We start from the raw sequence: 20,285 nt of genomic DNA, 5'->3' as shown, positions 1-20,285 counted from the left end.
AAACTGTAAGCACAAAGCTTAGTGAGTTCCCCCATCATACCGCATACCATATAATATCGTCGCTATCTTTCAACCGGTAACTACCATCGGTATCTTTCAACCGGTATCCACTATCGGTGTCTTTCAACCGGTAACCACCATCGGTATCTTTCAACCGGTAACTGGGAACTATTTCACCCCCTTCCACTAACATACAATAGCATGGTATAAACATACAATCAGGCATATCGGGGTACTGACCTACCCATTGGTCCTAACGACCTATGCCAGGGAAAGACTATTCCCTGTCACTACCACCAACACAATGTTCATATTATGCAAGAATATCTCATGATCAAGTCACATAACCAAACAAATATAATTATCACAAAGACAATTACCTACTAAATATCCATGTTGGTGGGTCGACATTGTGGCCTTAGACCCACCCTTACTGGAAGGTAACTCACTTCGATGTGTGTAGCGTCTGAACTGCCCCCAGCGTGAAGGTCGGCTCCCCTCGACTCCTCAATCCCTACACGACAATCCTTAAGTCATCAAACAGAACATATGACCCTAACCAAGGTCAATACCATAACCAGACAAGGTTAATGTTGGTCAAAGTCAACATCCAGTTGACCTGACTCGCCGAGTTGGCCCGCCAACTCATCGAGTCGACACTCCACTAATCCGATACAATCTCGACTCTGCTCGTCGAGTCTAGCAAGAACTCGATGGGCTCTTCTTCCTTCAAACTATCGTGACTATCTTCATCCGACTTGCCGAGTTCTTCCTTCAACTCGGCGAGTTCATCTCCTTCTTAAGAACATGTCCAGACTATGACTCCCCCAGTTGTAGAACAACTCGTCGAGTCCATCTTCAAAGGTTGGGAGATTTCCTTGGACTTGCCGAGTCTGTTCATACACTCGTCGAGTCCATGGTTCTCAGGTCCTTTTTCGCGTCTAAACATCTACGGGACTTCCCTCCCTAACAATTGGTCCATTCGCAGAATGGATTTGGTGATCATTACGCCTCGACTCGCCGAGTCCCAAGAATAACTCGACGATTCCATCCTTGTCCATTATTATGTAGTCGATTTAAATGGGTCTTAACACATCAAAACCATAGATCTGGCCTCCTAATGTCCATTTTATACGTAAAGTTCCAAACTTGGTGCACATGCATAGGGTTTTTAGCTCAAAAATCCATAAAAGGTGCTCTACAATGTGCATGGGGCTCTCATGGCCATAGAGTTGGCAGCTTTATGCCATGAGACCCCTCTAATAACTCAGATCTGAAAGTAGAACTCCATGAATCACTTCACAAATCCAGAAATGGCTTAGAAAGCCCTAAATGCACCCAAAATCTAAGCCCTAAAGATGAACAAGAAAAAGAAGGACCAAAACAGGGGGCATTTACCTTGATTGAGTTAAAGATGGAATAAGATCTATGGATCTACAAGCCTCAACTCGAATTCCCAAGCTTCCCCCTTCCTTCCAAGCTTCACAACCACGCAAAAGCACCAAAAATGGCCTTAGATCACTCAAAGCGGCTAGGGTTTTGATAAGAGGTGTTCTAGGAGCATAAGGGACAATGGAAGCTACAATAAGTCGTTTAAATATGGTGCAAACCCTCGGATTTAGGGTTTCTCTCAAACAACACCTACTCGCCGAGTCAGTCTCCCGACTCGTCGAGTAGGTCACTTAAAATGCCTGCGGATCACGACCCTACTTGATGAGTTGGGCCTCTAACTCGTCGAGTCCTAGAGAAAAATACAGATATGCTTTAAATTGAATGCGTACTAGGAATCAGGTGTTACACCGTAATGATATGTATATTTTGATTATAATGCGCTACAATTAGGGTTTTTGATGTTCATAGTTTATTGCTATCAATAGAGAAAACATAGATCCAAATAGGTTGCATGTGAACTTAGGAGTTAATCAATTTTCCGCCACATGCATAGATTTATAACCTATATAACACATCAATGGTATTAGAGCTTAGATTGTTTTCTATTGATTGTGCATAATAGTAAACGGGTCAAATGTAGGGTTTATAGAAATTAAAGCCTATAGCCTTGAAATTTCGACTTGGATAGGGTTTCTTATAACCCTAGCCTCCACCCATTTAGGGTTTTCTAGTTTCCTTAATTATTGTTTCAAAAGCCTTAAATTTTGAATAATTAAAATTGGATAACCCCAAACCCTAATTTCGAAAATTATAATGGTTTTGGATTAGGATTAAACTTGATATTATTTCATTAATTGTTTAATAAAAATCATTATTTAACTCCTAAATGATTTAAATTAATTTAACTAAAAGTTAATTAAAAGTGAAAGATTAAATCATAATTGGTTTAATTTCAATTAACTAAAAGTTTAATTTAGACAATTAAAAGTTTAAACCTTGTATTTTGAAATGTTTTAAAATACACCTTATATATATATATATATATATATATATATATATATATATATATATATATATATATATATATATATATATATATAAGACAAATTCAGTCGAGTCACTAGTACGCCTCATTCACGAAGACAAAGTATAAAGAGGTTATAAGGAAATAGCCTACAAAATGATCGTTGAATGGGTGTCTTTTTCACACACGGTTCTCTTCTATGGCCGAGGGTTGTTAGTAGAATGAGTTAGTTAATGCACAACCTCATTAATAGTATAATGATACAAAATACTAGAACCTTTTTATAAAATCCCACTCTAGTTACTTCAGGAAAATGTGAGTCGTTAGACGACACACTAATATGGAACTATAAAGTTGAATGATGGCACAAATTGTAAATTATCATTGTTGATGGAGCGTATTTGGTTAACTGGCATATCAATTTGAGATGAAAAGGCATCGAGGTTGTTAAGAGGGTTTGCATGGTTATTTTAATCTCTTTTGTAATTGTCGGTATCCCAGTCACAAAAGTGAGTACATAATCCGTGATTAAACATGTCATCGATAAGATTCAATGAATCTCAAAAGATCTAGGAATTTCGTAATATTGAAATTGGTTAAATCCATATCTACCTAAAATAGATTCGATTTTGATTACGACATCCCTCTTTAAATTTTTGATAAAAAATATGGATCATAGCCTTAGTTTAAATTTTGGGTTAATAATTAAGGATTAAAATCAACTAACTTGAATTCTTTCTTTTCTCACTTTTAGATGTGTTATGAAGATAGAAATAGTCTTCCTCATTCTTATAGAAATGGTTTTCCTCAACTTCTGGAGATGGTCTTCCAAATTCAAGTCAAGGTAAAATTGTTTTAGCTTCCTTAAGAAATAGTGGAACTGGACATCATGCCTCTTCAACTCTTCCACCTCATCCTCCTGTGACTCTCCAAATGTTATGTTTCCCACAAGTTGAAAGATATGAGACAACTCAATCCCTAATGGCATGTAAACATCAAGATAGAAACTTTGTGTGTGCGCATGTTCTGAAAATGCAATCGTACATTGACAAGTTGGATAAAATGGGTGTCATTTTCTCAAGGGAGCAAGCCATTGATTTGGTTTTTCTCTCGCTTCCAAAGTCATATGATTAATTCATTTAGATTTTTTATATGAGAAATATGGATATTACCCTAATTGATCTAACCTAAATGTTGAAGTGTTTGTTATGTTGCTAATATTATCAATATTAATTGTGGATTTGATTCTTATGGTATCGATTGTAGTATTTTCATAATTGACTAAGTGAGCAGACGAGAGGCTTAGAATTTCAGCTATCCCTTGGAATGATATGGTGGCCGAAATTTAGAGGCTCTAAGATCCTTATATAGCGGTACAAGGAAATCCTAGATAACCGTAATTTGAATTAAATAATATTAATTCAAATTTGGTAATTATCTACTTCCTTGTTATCTACATTGTATATTCTAGTAACCCTAGAATATCCTCTCTAAAACTATCCAAGGCTATACCTGGAAGGTTATGGAGCCTTTTGTTAAACTATTGAACAATTTCACTTTAGACCCTACACTTTTAATTAATTCTTTTAAACCCGGAATTAATTCCAATTAAATTTTGATTTATTATTAATTAAATATTACTATTTCTAATTAATATATTATTCTCATAATATACTAACAAACTATTTATTTCAATTTATTAATCAAATAATAAATCAACCTCTCTCTCTCTCTCTCTCCAAAAACCATTTTGTCCAATTGCTAGGTTTGAGGGCAACCCAAAAGGATTGTGCTACTATCAATTCAATTATATATCAATTATAGTTTTGGGCTTAGACAACTAATCAAATAGTCTCCCACTCGACTCATGTCAACTATCTCTTTATCTTTACTTGGGCTTTGAGTCTTACTCAATTTGGTATTGCTATGAATAAGTAGCGCTCCTTTCTTGGAATTCTCCATACTAAACCTCTTTAGTTCTTTATCCAAGTACATCCAATTAGTCTCTATTGGATAAGGTGTCTAAGCACATAACTATATGTAACAACCGGAAAATTTTAGATCAAGCTAGGTCTAAATATTAACCAAGTATAAGTGATTACACAACACAACTTGTTGTAATAGAAATTTGAAAGCCTAGAATGCATGTCTATTTAACATATATATATATATATATATATATATATATATATATATATATATATATATATATATATATATATATAAGTATAAATGGAAAACCATGTTGAAGTAGGCTAATATAAGTCTAGCACTTAAATGAAATCATGATATTACTTAATATATTAATGGTTTTCGGTTTTGGGAATCAAATCCCAAACCAAACCCGAAATCCCTTCTTGATAAAAGACAACCGAAATCCCTTTTCTAGTTTAAGCCAAGACCGAAATCTCATTTCTAGGAACCACTTAGGACTGTAAACTCTTCTTGGATCATGTATATGGCCAAAAACGCAAACCGTAGATCACACAAAACTGAAATCAACCCTCCCATGTGAAGTTTATGGCCAAAAACACCTTAAATATCTATATATTTTAGCTTGTTTAAGTTCCCAAAGTGATATGTTACACTTACCAACGTAAGTGTCACTTCTCTTACACTCTTATCCCTCACTTTTCCATATATAATACACCCATATCAACCAATTCTCATTTCACAGTTAGTAAATTATCAAGCATCCACAATTCTCTCTCAAATAGTAACTTTAATTTCCTTCTTAAAATTCAAAGATTTAAACTTCCCTGGAGCTTCATTCTTCAAGTTTATTTCCTTAAGATCATTGATACGACATCCTCCGCGTTTTCTAAACTCGAAGATTTCTGTCTCTATCCCTTTATCTAACCGCAATCACGCTCGAGGTGAGTTCATACCCCCACATTTTTCTAAGCTTTTCTATGTTTTAGGGGGAGAAAACAAGTAAAACACAAGAAATCTTGTGTTTAAAAATATAAATAGCTTATTATGTTTTCACATACTTATATATATATATATATATATATATATATATATATATATATATATATATATATATATATATATATACATTTTACACAAAAATGTTAAAATCATTGCTACCAAACTTATAAACTCTTACGTACAAGGTTGTTAAAAATACAAAGATTTTACCATTTCATCGAAACATATATTTTTAAACTATAATAGGTATAGTTTGGGGAACATTCACGTTATTTTGGGTCAAAGGAATGATTATATAAAATTATGATTATTTTATACATTGTAAACACTATAAAAGGATAATACATACATTAACAAGATAAAAGAAAACTTCAACACACTTTATGTAAACTAGTTAATACAGGATTGTGAGCCACTCCTTCGTTGTACCAAACATGGTACTCGTTAAAATCCTGAATTATAACCAAAGTCTCCTGGAGGGAGAGTGTGAGTTTGTGTATAGATCTATACGTGACTGACAATCCCGCGCCTTGACTGTTAGCTACAGTTGGAACGGAAGTTCTGGGGTGAAAACTGTCATAACTTTCTGACGCCTGACAGACATCGTGCTAGCCATTAGTCATATTAGTATGGTTACAATGAACTCTCACAATAAGCATTAACTAAAACATTTGGTTTACGGGACAAACATAACTCTGATGGTTTTATTCAAATAATAAAACTATATTACACTATTTTCAAGTACAATATTCATACATATCGGTTTAGGACAACAAAGAATCATATTTTCGTCTATGATTGCTTAGTGTATACGTCAGGGTTATATAAAATTATGACTCAATCGACTTAGAATTGGTGGGTCCGCCATAGATCATGTTTCTTGTTTGGTTGTGGGCTTAGGGAAGACCCATTATATTTGACGGCCTATTAAATCTTGATTTTATATAACTTGTATAAACTACGGGATTATAGAAGAAAGCTATGGGATTTCTAGAAGTACACAATGTTATATCACAAGTAATACATTATACTACTTACTAATAGGGTATGATTAGCATTTCAGGGAACATACATACAAATACAACCACATAACACTATTTTCTAGTACAGTACAACTTACATTTCTGAAAGGACCATTAATGTTAACTCTATGATTACTTAAGGTATATGTTAGGGTTATATATAATGAAGGTCCGATAGGTAGTCGAATGTGTGATTTCCGCTTTACTTCTTGTTCCTTGTTTGGTCGTGCGCTTAGGGCAGATCCACCCATTCGACTGTCTGACAACCGTCAATTTTGGTCAAACAAAGTCAACAAAAGTCAACCAGATCAACTCAACCTGTATTAGAGTTTTAGGTGAATTGGGATATTCTCTAAAGCGTCCAGTGTACGATTGACAAATTATAATACAACGTAACTCTCTTATTGGAAAATATTTTATATAAACCCTATATAAGGTTAGTATCATAACAATTTAGTAATTTAATTTTATATTATTTTTGTATAAATAATATTCATAACTCAAGGTAGTAGAGTTCATAAACCCTGTGTTACATGGCAAATTCATAACAAGGGCTACAAATACGGATTTTTAGTGAATTTATCACCGAATACGACAAATTCCATACCCGGCCTAAAACACCCAACTTTTAACGGAAAGAATTTAGAAATCAACCTAATTTTCGTGTAACGTATTATTATTATTGATAATAATGATTTTATTAACAATTTGAATTTTGATAATTCAAATTAAATATTTATACATCACTTATACCATATTTTCTTTATAAAAATACCACACTTTTATAAAATATCACTAAATTTAAAGAGTTAACTTTTGATTTTGTGAAAACCCATGACTAGACAAGTTGGTCACACTTTTACCAACAATACTTTTACCCAACATGTATCATACCCAACATGTATCAAGGCTATATCCAATATGTAACCAAGTAAACATCACATCACCTCACCCCACTCCAACCCCCCCCCCCCCCTCTACCCACCCCAACACCCTCCCTCACCCCTCCCCCTTTAAAAATGAATTCCACCCCTCCCCCTCCTCATTCCATCTTCATCATTCTCTCCATCTTCTTCATTTCTTCATCTTCCTCTTCAAGAACAACTCAAGTCTTGTCAAGGTTAATTCTCCATTGACACATCAGCATACCGGTATAGTAGGATAACGCCTAATCACAAATGATTATACGTTGAAAATGTATAATCATATATGACTATATATGTTTATACATATATTACAACTCATATATATATATATATATATATATATATATATATATATATATATATTTGTTCATAAAGTGATTAATCATATATAACTTTTGTTGTTGGTAACAGAGGATGTGGCGGTGGCAAAGGTGGCGATGGTAGAGGTGACAATGGTAGTATTAGTGGGGTCGATTGTTGGCAGAAGTGGTGGTGATGGTAGTGACGGTTGTGGTGGCGGGGGGAAAGGAACGCATGGTGCGGCATAATTATTCATGATTATTACTATTCTGTTGTATTGGTACGCTGTAACGCTGAAACCGAAAATAAAAAATATGTGACTGATGTTGAATTTTAAAATCTATATTTTTTCGGAATCTCAACAGAACATGGAGATATATATATATATATATATATATATATATATATATATATATATATATATATATATATATATATATATATATATATATATCCTCCCTAATAAATAAAGATCTTTTTGCAACATGTCACGTTTTTATTTATTTTGTCACATGTAATTTTGTGGTCATTTTAAATTAATGTTTATTCCACGTGTCATTTTATAATTTTTTTCATTTTATTAAATTCTAGATATATTTAAATGCAATAATAAATGTATATCAATTTCATTAATGAACTTTCCTTCTAATTTCAAAATTACTAAATTAAATATTCATTAATTTTATTTATTTATTTATCTAAATTATTTGTTTAAATTTAAAAGAGAAAAAAAACTCTTTAATTTTTTTAGTTCAATATTTTATCACTTTTCTTATAAATTCATAATTCTCAGATGTTTAGAATTTTGTATTTAGTTTTTTTTTTTAAATAAACTCATATAATATATGGGTCTCACACCTAGTGTGTGTGTGTGTATATATATATATAAACTAGTGGGATATCCGCGCGATGTGGCGGCGACACAAAATTTCTTTTCTACGTTTAGTTTTTTTGTCATGCATTTTCAAAATAAAATTATACGTTTAAAACACATACTATCTCACAATTAAATTTTTATGTATGATACCGTATATCAAAAAACATGCAAAGCATCGACATATCATATCCTAAGAAAACATGCAATGCATGGTCTAATATCATTACCATTCTTTTAATATCAATAATATCCATAGACAATTGTATTTTTTGCAAATCACATAAAACTTCTTAACACATCATAAGTACTGCGTAAACTTCAATTTGGTTAAAATCTTTTGTTGGCTTCACCACAATAGTATTTTACAAAGATATGCATTGTTTCGTTCTGATGATTGGTTCCTTTTTATTGAACGGATAATAGTTTGTTTTCAACCTATTTAGGACGGTTTTGGCAACTGTTTTCTAGTACCTGTCTTTTTTATCCAAACTTTTTCTAACTTTTTTTTTTCGGTCTAGTTTCGTTCAAAACTAGTTTTGTCTAACGGTCTTTTTCTATTCGTTTTTTCACTTTGATTTGAGGTTTGGTTTCAATAGTTTTGTTTTTTTTATTAGTTCCACTTTTAGGAATTTTCATATTTGTGGTTCCCTTTTAGGAAATCCAGTCAATTATATTCATCAGTTTTCATTTAATTAGAACAAACTTTATCAATTAAGACATCAAATTTTATATAACTTTAATTATGCTGTAATGTTAAAGAACAGTCATTTTAATTTTATTTCCCAATTTTATTTGTTATGAAATTTTAATAATTATTTTGATTAGTTCAAATAATTTTTATTCATAATTTAAATAATAAGTATATAGAATTACGAAATTCAAAACTATTGAATTGAACACGCTCATAAACTTTTATGAATTGTTATTATATTTTCTTTGTATTGTTAAACAAATTAATTTGTTTTTAATTTGAAATATATTTATTAGACAATACATAAATACATCGGTTAAGTATTTAAGTTACACATTGATTATTGTGTTTTAGTCTCTTTAATTCTCTAAAAAACATAAATGTTGTAATCTTTAATTTTCTGCTCTTAATTTTCCAACAAACCTCGTAACCATAAACATAAATAATAATAATTTTTAACAATCAATATAACTATAAACATAAATAATAACAAATTTTAACAATTAATATAAATACAGTTTTTATTTTAATATGGTAGCTACTAAATACACAACCTATAAACACCCTATTTTTTAAGTCAACCATTTACTACTAAAAACACACCTTAAATCTGGAAAAATGTGTAAAAAAACTGTAACCTTTGTGAGCATCGTAATCTGTGAATTTAAAAGTAAAAAGACTGAAACCTTTGTGAGCATCGTAATCTGTGAATTTCAAATACAAACAATTATTTATTTATTCCTTAACGAAAAAAACCGAAAAGTCTGAAAAATATGTAGTCGACAAGTTTCGAACCCTTCCCTACTATAGAGCAGGGCTGCGAAATTACCAACAGGCTAAACAACTTTTTGGCTTTATGAGCTGAAATATTCTATGTAAAGTACTATACTACTAAATCTATTATTAATAATAATATAGTTATTATTATTATTAATTATATTATTTCTATTATTATTATTATTATTATTATTATTATTATTATTATATATATACACACACACAAATAAACATATTTTATAACGTATAAATTCACTCAAAAATGCATATATCTCGTATTTGATGGTATTTGTATCCGTATTTAAAAGTATACTTACTCTTTCAAATATATATTTTCAATATATAAATACCTTATACCTTTAAATTTTATTTATACCTTTAAACATATTTTTATTGTTTTTTATATATAAAAATAACGTTTTAGAAGATTACCTTTTTTTAATAAAATTATATTTATTAAAAACAAAAAGGTTAAAAGTTAAAAAGTATGTTTTAGAAGATTGCGTTTTTTTAATAAAATTATATTTATTAAAAACAAAAACAAAAAATATATATTAATTAATGGATATTCATTAAAAGTTAAAAAATATGTTTTAGAGATTAGGTTTTTTTAATAAAATTATATTTATTAAAAACAAAAACAAAAAAATATTAATTAATAGATATTAATTAAAAGTAAAAAGTAATTACTATTTATTTATTAGCTAATAATTACATTTGACTAATCATAATAAAAAAGTAACTTTTTTAATTATTAAAGGGTGTTTTTTTAGTATTTAGGAGTGTTTATTTAGCCATTCCCTTTAATATATATACAAATAAAAATATTTTGTAATAAAAAATTTAACTTTCCTCAAAAAAAATTTATATTGCGTTTTCATCGGTTAATTTATATATAAATATGTTATAAAAATGTAAATAACAGTCACAAATTAAATTGAAAATTAGTTATATTATTTCAATAACTTATGAAAATATAATTACTTCAACATCCAACAATATTACATAAATAACAATCAACAAATTAATTAAACTGAAAAAATAGTTATAAAAGTATTTTTGTATATGGAGTATAATTAAAAAATGTTATATTATCGAGGTTTACTATAAAAGAATAAGATGTAATTCTAAAATTGACAATATGTAAAAGATATAGTCTAAACCTTAATTAAATAAAATTAACTTAATATCTAGACGTTTTGTAATTAACGAAACTAATATAAATTTACTATTCGAATTTTTTGGAATCAAAGAATAAAGTATTAAATATTCTTTATCTTATTTGATATTCAAATGAATAATGAATTTTATGTTTCTAAGATACATATAAATGTCATATTAAAAATGTTTTTTAAGTAAAAAAGTGATACGCTATTTCATATATATATATTTTGAATAAAGTAATTATACACATTGTCTTAGTGAAATAATTCTATTTTTATTAAACACTTTAGTACCTCAAAAGAAATAAATAAAAAGTTAAAGATTAATAAAAATGCTACGATCTAAGAATAAGTTTGGTATTTACAATTACTTAAAAAGCTTGGTATTTACAATTATATAATCGTGCTAAAGTTTGCTAGCTTTTTTAAATTCTACAATTAAAAGATCTAATTGGAAACGAAAAATATAATACATAAACGTGCAAAAGCATAGAAGAAACTCAAACTACTCATGAAAATACATAAAAGATCCAACAATTATTCACCAACCCAAGATCAAAAGTAATAAAATCATCATAAAGGTGATAAATATATTTATCTTTTTATCAACTTCACATATAAACAACATAGATGTGAAACCTAGCGAATTAAAGATAGAAAACGAATAACCAAATAATACTAAAACATTGATGTTTTCATAAACCCAGTTCCATTATTCTAAAACCATAACCTGCACAATATGAATAACAGGTTCAGAAAAAAGATTATTGGAACAAACATATCTATTTTGTAGACTCATTTCTTCCATCGGTATGATAGTAACAAATAAAATTTATACATACATATACAATCCAAATGATCAAAATCCCAACAAGTTTATACATAAACACATATATATTAACACCTCAACAGTTCAACACATTGATTCATACATAGACAGATTTAGATATGCATATAAACACTTATATATAGAGGTTCGTACCCCCATCAACAAATAGATACATGAAAAAACTATTAGAGAAAGAAGGCGGAGAGAGTAATGAGCAACAGAAGACGGAGACGCTGCCAAGAAGGGTAAAGAACGGCCGACAAAATCTTTACATTCTTTGGGTTTTTTATTTTTCTGGTTTGATGACTTGCATGCCAGATTTGGATCTAGTTCAACCATATATGTTACGTTAATGAATAGATCCAAAAAAAAAGGTCACATGGGAGACGCGACAATATGCTTTTCTTTAATGTTTATGGAACTTTCTGATTATTCCGGTGGGGAGAGATATAGAAAGGATAATAGCTTGGTTTACTGGAGATGAGGGTCGGTTCAGTGATGGTGGTGATGGTGGCGACGACAGGGAAGATGTTTGATGTTCTAGGGTTTTCTAGAGGGATTGAGAGAAGGGGGGAAGATAGAAATAAAATGATCTATTCCCTTACGTGAGTTCTTAATGGGTGTTTTAGTGGATGATTGATTGAGTTTTGTTATTTTATAGCTACAAAATATGGGTATTTTAAACCTTTTATTTTTGATTGGTTGATTTTTATTCACTTGGATTACCATCTTATACCATTGAAATTTAATCTAAGGCTAAAATTTAACCTCCTTGTTGTAACATCCGGTTTCCCAGGTATTATATTTTTGTTCTTTTATTTTTGGGTGTTGAGGGGAGACTCGGCGAGTTGGCGTCTAGACTCGCCGAGTATGGTCGCGGATTCGTATGCGAGTTCACAGCTGGACTCGGCGAGTCCACGTTGTTTAATGAAACCCTAATTTCTAGGGTTTGAGACCTATTTAAAGGGTCTTAGGGCCGTCATTTGCGGCCACCAACCCCCAAAGAGAAACCCTGAGAGATCTAGAGCGTTTGTGAGGAAGGAGAGGCCATTCTTGAACCTTTTGTGGGTGTTTTTGCAAGAAGGAAGTGTTTAAGGAAAGAGGAGGCTGAAGGAGGTGCGATTTTGGTGGTTTTTGAGCTCATAGAGATTGTATTGAGGTATTATTCTCAGACCTTCAGTTTTTCGTGTTGATTCTTAGTGTTAGGGTTTTCTAACCCTTTTAGAGGTTGATTAAGTAGCGCATTTGGTCCCTTTTCGAGTTTGTGTTCTGGATCTGGACCCAAAGAGGTCCAGAGGCCTTAACCCTTGGAGCTTTATGAGTCCTTTTGGGAACCATGGGCTAGGAATGTCATTTTTGGGGCTAAATCACCATTTTGGACCATTTAGATGTTATACGAGTGCCAAGGTCCGAACTTTACATGATTATCATGCTTGGGGAGGCCAGATCTATGATTGTATGGAACAGATCTGACCTCAGGAGTTGTATAGAGTTTGTGCATGGCATGAACTCGCCGAGTCCGAAGAACAGACTCAGCGAGTAGTATGAAGGTTGCCTGTTAATCACTCAGCGAGTGGACTTGCCAAATTGGGGAATAACTCGGTGAGTCAGGGAGAGTCAGGGGAGTCTGAGTTCAAGTTGGAACTCGCTGAGTTGTTCTTGAGACTCGGCGAGTTAAGTCGGGGTGGCCCCGTGATTCCTGTCAGGTGGAACTCGTCGAGTCAGGGGAAGTACTCGACATGCCAAGAGAGGGACTAAAAGAGTCAGTGGACATGTGTGGACTCGCCGAGTCGCCCTAGTGCACTCGACGAGTCGGGTCAAAGTTTGACTGTTGACCTTGTTGACTTTTAGGGTTGAGTACAGTGTATTTATGAGAGTATTTACTTTATGTGATTAGGCGGAGGCTAGATCACATTTCTACCGAGTGAGATACTTACCGAAACATCGAGGTGAGTCTTCTCACTATACGTTACCTAGAGTGGTATTATGTGTTGACTAGAGGGTCTTATGTGTTATGTATGAGTTTATGTGCTATGTGATATATGTATGTGTATGATGTTACAGACTGGACCGGAGGGTCCAACGAGCTATGACCGGACCAGAAGGTCCAACGAGCTACGGGACTGGAGGGTCCTGCTGATACACATCGATCGGAAGGTCGTATTATAGCCTCGAGTGGCGTATATGTTGTATGTGGTATTTTGGGGAACTCACTAAGCATTTATGCTTACAGTTATTGTGTTATGTGTTTCAGGTACTAGTGATGAGCGCGGGAAGGCGCCGGTATGATTCGTACACACTTATGGAGTTTATGTGTTGAGATTCTTGGGAGATGTTTTATGATGATAACAATTGATACAATATGTTTTGACAATATTTTATGAGTATGTGTATGTTTTAAAAATGAAAATTTGTTTTTGAAAATTTACGTTGTTACACTTGTTTTTAAGACTTTGTCTTAAAATTTAGTGGGCCCTAATTTATGTATACATTATAAAGTAGTATATATATATATATATATATATATATATATATATATATATATACACACACACACACACACACTAGATGTGTGCCCGCGCGAAACATCGACGATAGATAGTTTTTTTTGGCAAGTAGTTTCTTACGGAGATATAATTATTAGATTTTATTATTAAATATTATATAATAAAAATTTACCACTTTTAATTAAAATATTATGTTTAGAACTTATATTTGTATTTATATTGTCTAGTTTAAGAAATGTAAATTAACTTATATAGATGGATTTGATATTTTAAAATTGTCATTTTGCTCGTAATTAAATTTTTAATAACATTCCTTAATTCACTTTTTCAAAATTTTGACAAGTATTAATGATTTTGTTATGCATAATTGATTTGTAAAAAAAGTTTTGTGTCTTATATCTTTTAAAATTCAAGATATGAGTAATATGTTTTATTATATATATATATATATATATATATATATATATATATATATATATGCATACATAGGTAAAAGTTCAAATGAGAACCCCTAAAGGTTAAGAACCCTAAAAACCTCTAAACTTATACTACAAAATAAGATATGGGTTATTTTTCGTGCATCCAAACACTCTCACTCACCTTCAAAATCTCAAACACAAACCCTCCATCTATCATCATCAACTACCACAATTGCTGCCACCTACCGTCGCCACCGCCGTTGACCGACGTCGGTTCCGACCATTGTCACAATCATATTCCAGCATCATCTTTTCCTCCTCATGTTTTTGGTGAAACACCACCAGATCTACATCATATCTGGTGTGTTTGATGCATTTCAAGTCTAGATCTACTCCACCACCACATTAGATCTACTTCACCATTGGTTTTCGCCACCACTGATGTTAAGATCTTTGAGCTCTGATGATACATCTTCATCTTGCCTCTAACTTTTTTTCTCTCGATCTCCATGAAAGTCCACCAGATCTGTTCAGATTTAGTCCACCACCACCTCTACCAACCATCTATGTATGTCTTTAACCTCCAAAATCCTTTATTTTCATCAGATCAGAAGCGGTTCAGTCCATATCTATGATCTCCGACGTTAGATCTATGATTTCTGACAGCAGATTGATGATATTCGCTTATGGATCTATGATTTATGCCTTCAGATCTACGACTTCTTACGAGTTTGACGGACTAGATCTGGATCAGGTCAACTGCCACCACAACTATTGCATTTCCGCTCCGGTGTAGCGCCGCCAACTCAACTTCATCTTTTTCTCTTTGATCTTTAGTGAAACAACACCATATTTGCATCAGGTATGTTGATATTTGTTTATTTTTTTTTCTTTCTGTTAAGTTGAATTTAATGTTATGATCTCTCATTTGCTGTTTATTTTTCTTAAACATAGTTTCTTTTCTACTATTAAGTTTTTAATACATGTTTATTATGTTTTTTTTAAAATGTTTTTATCAAATTTTTATTCACTTTATGTTTTATTGTTGTTAAACTGTGAAGTGAATTTAAAATATGTGTTATTATGTTATTATTTTTTCAAATAATATGAATTTTGATTTTTTTTTAAGATTTGAACTGTGATGCTTTAATGTTTATTGTTTAGTTCTATATAAGTTAGTTACTGTGAATGCGTGAATTAGTATGTTTTAATGTTATAAATACATCAAATGAGAGTCCTAAACTGATTATTAAACTGTGAATGAGAGTTCTGAAAAGCTCTATTAAACTGTGAATTTATGTTGTGCATACAATGTTTATGATTAATTTTATATACTAAGTTGTGAATTGTGTATTACGCTATAAATTTTATTCACGATTTAAAATATTAAATTCATAATTTAATACATATAAAATGTCTTCATATATTAACGCCTAAATATAAGTTTTAATTTGAAAATATTATAAAAATATAATTTTTTTTTGTCTTAAATTGTGAATTTATTATATTAAGCTGTGAATTTTGTATATTAAACTTTGGATTGTCTTTATTAAAAGTTATAAATTGATATTATTGTTGTGAAATTATATTTTTTCTATTAAACTGTAAATATATTGTAATAAACTGTGAGTTTTATGATTAAGCTATGATTTTTTTTTATTTTAAACTTTCAATTAACTGTATTAAGCTTTGAATATTTATTTAAATTATGAAATTGACTATATTAAATTGTGATTTTTTTATATTAATGTGATTTTTGTGTTTAAAAATGTAAATTGACTGCATTAAACTATCGATTTCTGTTTCAACTATGAATTGACTAAATTTGCCGTGAATTTTTTATTATTTCTGTTAAAATATGAATGATTTATATATAAATTTTTTTGTTAATTTTCTTATGAATATATTTATTTTTTTGTTGTATAAATTTGTAAGAATCCACTAGTTTTTATAATTGTTTTGGATTAAATTCAAAACGAGTTAATTAATAGGATTTATTAGATTGTGAATGTAGTATTTAAGTTGTTAATGCATGACTTTATTTATAGTTTTGATTTGGAAGAAATGACGGCTACTATGTTGATACGTATGGTTGATGGCAGCATGTGGTTGTAGAGTTTGAGTTTTTGACTTCTTTGAATTAGTGAATTATTGTGAAACAGTTTGTATTAAGTTGTGAATTTTTCATCAAACTGTAAATGGACTGTGTAAGTCTTTATTTTATATAAGTTTTGTGTTAAAATATAAGAGCATATATGAAAGAAATATTAGACTGTAAAAATTATAAGTTTGTTCTTTTCATACCAAAAACACAAAAAATTAGGATTTTAACATGTTTAATAAGAGTATCATGTAAATATTTACTAATTAATTATGGTTTTTAATCTTTTATGGTTCTCATATATATATATATATATATATATATATATATATATATATATATATATATATATATATATATATATATATATATATATAATAAGTTATCATGTGGCGTACTTGTTTTTTTAACTTTTTTATTTTTAATGTTTTTCATGTCAAAATACTTATTTTAAATGACACACAAGTGATGTATAAATAATTTTAGATAGTTTAAATGATATATATATATATATATATATATATATATATATATATATATATATATATATATATATATATATATATATATATATATATGATAAGTTTATGTGAGACGACCTAATTTTTTAATCTTACTATTCTAATGTTGATAAAAATTAAATATGTGTAGTTTTTAAAAAACGTAAGAACATTTTTTCATAGAATAAAAATAAAAAATAGAAAAATAAGTACACCACATGGTTACATAGATCTGCAAATAGCATTCAAATATTCTTCTAAAACGATATGGGCTATTGGGCTTTGATTTATTTCAATTCCCATTCAAACATTCTGCGAAAGTCACATGAGCTATGTATTCTAGAAATTGAAATGCGTTCATGCCTGCTATATTGATGTTTTCATTGTATTTCATAATTAAGTAATTTATTTATTATATAAAGTTATTAATTAAGAAACAGATTTATAATCAAAAAAGATTTAATTCTAAGTTTATTAATATTTTTATCAATTTTTATATTAGAAACCAAATAATATAAATTTAACAATTTCGTAAAACATAATCATACATTTTATTTGGTATATTTCAGCCTCTTATAAGTATCAGAGCATTTTTTACTGGAAGCTTGTTGTATTGTTTATTATTTTTTTTTATTGATTATAATTTATTATTGGAGTACATAAGTTATTGATTTTTTTATTGACTATTTAAGATATAATAAATGGTCAATATATTTTTATTCTTTTATTTTTTTATTTTGTTATTTTTTTAATTTTACTTTGAAACGAAAAAGCTAACTTACTCCGAAATAACTACTTAAATCACTCTATTTCTATAACGGGACTCGAACCCTCAACCTCAAAAAAGAATGCTAACATCGGATACCACTAAGCTTGAAGTCCTTTGGTGTTCAATATATTTTTATGCTTAGTAAAAATAACCTCCATTCTTTAACCAAATTTTATTTTACCTTAATTATATTTTAATTTTAAGTATTTGTTATCTATTATATCCATTAAATATTAATGAAAATTGTTTTATAAAATAGAAACTTATACAAGTTTTATAACATTTACAATCTTTATTTTTTTTTAATTTTTATAACTATGAATTAATAATTATTTTGTATTTTTTATATATAAAGTTAAGACTCGACATAGTTGTATTTATTTTTCTATTTTTTGTGATATTTTTCAGATAAAATATACATTTCAAAAGTAACTGAGTAGGTGATGGAGTTTTATAGAACATTCTAGAAATATGAGGATATATTAGTTAATTTAAAAAAAAAACATTTGTAGAGGTTAACCATTGGAGATGTCATTTAGTTAAATGTTAAAACTAGTAGAATATGTTGCGTCTCCAATGGGTTTTTATTGTCCGTTGGGTAAACAGTGGTTTCTCTTCTTCGGCGGGTGCAAACGTTGGCAGACCAACACCGCTCTCCGTGAATTGTTTTTATTTTGCGTCCTAAGCAGTTTCTCTCGTTGCGTCTGCTCACACATTCCTTTTGTCCGTCATGTAAAAGGTTTTATCCGTTGGATAATAGAGTTAGGAAATTGGCCAATCCAATTTTATTTGTCCGACGATTTCGGAGCAAGGTGGTGTTAAGTTCTATCCGGTGGGATCAAACGTCGTCAAATGAGTTTTGTAGCCGGAGTTGACAGTCAAATTTTCGTTTCATTTCTCTAGTGTTTCCAGTTGTTTGTTTTTGGTTCGCCTCACGTCCTCTATGGGGTGGGGTTGTGTTAGGTTTAAATTTCAACTGTGCATGTTGTTGATTGTGTCATGACGAGGGAGATAAGTTTGAATGGCAAGAGGCAAGAAGACAAGAGTATGACACGAATAACCAGTCGAGAAGTGCAAATAGGGGGTCTAATCAATATACATATAATTTGACATGTCGAGTTCATGGATCAACAAAAATGATTTTTGTGTCTTTTTATGTGACAAATTTTCGAAGTGATCTTTAACCAAGGGATTTGTGGAGCAAATGGGAGAAGATAGGAATAGTGGTTGATGTTTACATTGCTCATAAATGATCCAGGATAGGGAGAAGATTTGGGTTTGTTTGATTCATTCAAGTTAGAGACAATCAAGAACTGGAGAAGAATTTATGTGACATTTGGTTTGGTAATTTTCATATTTTTTGTTTCTATTGCTCGATTTATAAGAAAAGAATAGGTTATGTTTAAACACTCCATTCCAAATCAGCAATGAAAAACATGGAGCGGGAAAATAGATCAACTTTTATTGATAAATAGAAATCCTTTGCTAGGGCTGTTACAAGAGAAGGAACTAGAAAGGTTGTTCCTGATAAGGATATGAAAAAAGTGAAGATTAGCAGTCAGGTACTAACAATGATGACAAAAGTTTGTACCATAATCTTTGTTGAGGTGATCGATGCACTATCTATTGCTAATCTTTTAAAATTATGTCGTGAAGAAGTTTTTTCGAGTTTAAAGATTAGATATATTAGTGATTTATGGGTATGGGTGCCATTTAAATAAGAAAGTCTTGGAAGTGTTTTAGTTCTAACGTTGGAATTCAAAGTATATTTTCTAGATTTAGAGCTATTGATAATCAGTTTGTATTGGAGTATTGTTTGTTTGGTTGGAAATTATTGGTTTGCTCCTTTGTGCACGGAATCCTTGTATTTAAAAGAAGTTGGAATCTTTTGGGCACTGTTTTATTCTCTGATGATGGCGAGTGTAACATCCCAAAAATCATGACCAAAAATTTCATTTATATTTATTAAACAACCCATAGTTATCAAAATCATTTAATCCAGAAACATAAGTCATAGTATCAAATCAGAGTATTATATCAATACATCAAAGTGA

General features: G+C 30.3%; 2 long non-coding RNA genes across 2 annotated transcripts; both read left to right on the top strand.

Annotated features, from left to right (window-relative positions):
- Positions 1-7,390: 7,390 nt before the first annotated feature.
- LOC145070030 (uncharacterized) lies at positions 7,391-7,937 on the top strand. Its single transcript, XR_013689795.1, has 2 exons — positions 7,391-7,523; positions 7,710-7,937. It is a non-coding gene; the product is annotated as an uncharacterized LOC145070030 (long non-coding RNA).
- Positions 7,938-11,462: 3,525 nt separating this feature from the next.
- Positions 11,463-14,359, top strand: LOC145068840 (uncharacterized). Its single transcript, XR_013689151.1, has 4 exons — positions 11,463-13,094; positions 13,833-13,884; positions 14,000-14,092; positions 14,190-14,359. It is a non-coding gene; the product is annotated as an uncharacterized LOC145068840 (long non-coding RNA).
- The last annotated feature ends 5,926 nt before the right edge of the window (positions 14,360-20,285 follow it).

Source organism: Lactuca serriola, chromosome 8 (genome assembly GCF_051521515.1).
Source record: "Lactuca serriola cultivar US96UC23 chromosome 8, Lser_US96UC23_V15, whole genome shotgun sequence".
Lineage (NCBI taxonomy): Eukaryota > Viridiplantae > Streptophyta > Magnoliopsida > Asterales > Asteraceae > Lactuca > Lactuca serriola.
This window is presented reverse-complemented; position numbering and strand designations above follow the sequence as displayed.